The sequence below is a fragment of the Cibotium barometz genome, chromosome 6 (assembly GCF_041138505.1).
Source record: "Cibotium barometz isolate CiBa-2024 chromosome 6, ASM4113850v1, whole genome shotgun sequence".
NCBI lineage: Eukaryota > Viridiplantae > Streptophyta > Polypodiopsida > Cyatheales > Cibotiaceae > Cibotium > Cibotium barometz.
This window is the reverse complement of record NC_141051.1, coordinates 36,752,171-36,753,581: the sequence shown is the minus strand read 5'-3', so window position 1 is coordinate 36,753,581 and position 1,411 is coordinate 36,752,171.

Sequence of the window (1,411 nt, the reverse complement as noted above, 5' to 3'; positions counted from 1 at the left end):
GAGAGTGTGTGAATGTACACATGCAAATGTGTATGCGCATGTACATCTATATATACATGTGTGCATGCATGTGTGCCTATTGATGTGTGTGCACATGTATATGTGTGTGTGGGTACATGTGATTTTTTTTATATGAGTATTTTTGTGTATATGTGTGTACACATGCACACACATATGTGTGTGAGAGTATGTGCATGTGCACATGCAAATGTGTCTACGCATGTGCATCTATGTATACATGTTTGCATGTATGTGTGCCTATCAATGTGTGTGTACATGTATTTATGTATGTCAGTTAGTGTGTATGTGTATATATATGTAAGTTTATATGCATGTATGTGTATGTGTGAGGTTGAGTAAGTGTGTGCATGTAAGTGTGCATATTTGTGTATGTGCACGTGCGTGCAAGTGTGTGTGTGTGGTGCATTGTGTGCATGCACATGCATGTGCTTATGTTGGCATACATATAGATATATTTATATACACATATATACATACCTATAAATATATATATAAATATGTATGTGTGTGCGTGTGTGTGTGCTCTCTCTCACACACGTGCACATAATATAATAGTATATGTGTGTGTATATGTATGCACACATGTATGAGTGTGTCCATGTGTGCTAGAGGGAACAAATGAGAAAATGAGAAACTCTCATAGATATTTATTGATTAGCAGATATTGTTTGTTTAAGTATAGTTATTGTTCAGAATAAGAAGTCGGTTATCAAGGTAAGGGTCGAGGTTTATTTTACATTTTGTTTTTTTTTTAAGATTTGATATCGATATATTTTGATTGGTATTTATTGTTTATGTGAATTTACAAAAGAAACTACATAGTGGTAGTGGTAGGAGGACCCCTTTTTCCAAATGGGTATTTGTGATACTTGCAAGTGATTTGATATAGTGTGATATTTGTCAACATGATGTAAGAACTTTTAGAAAAACTTATAACATTAAGGTAAAATGGTTCTTATTTTTGCTACATGTACTTGACTTGAGATGGGTGTGATATTTTTATTTTTACATCGCACATCCGTATAGTATATGGAGACGTGAGCAATCACCATTGATAGTAACACACACACACACACACACATACACAAAAATTCCAAATAACTACCATGCTTCCAAATATTTACTAGTTTTTAGGGAGTAGGAAAACTTTCGGAATATGCCTCGTGATAAAGCAACTTAGCCAATTGTACTAAGAATCCAACAAAATATATGTTGGATAACCATAAGATGGAGACCACGTCTTTGAAAATATGCAAGATCTCAAGCTACTCAGCTTGAGAAGCCAGTTTTGGACACTATCCTTACCAATAATTTTTGTTTACGTGGAGAAGCACCAAACAAACCATCATTAACACTTCATGTGTGGGTGTGACAACCCTCATTCCCACCT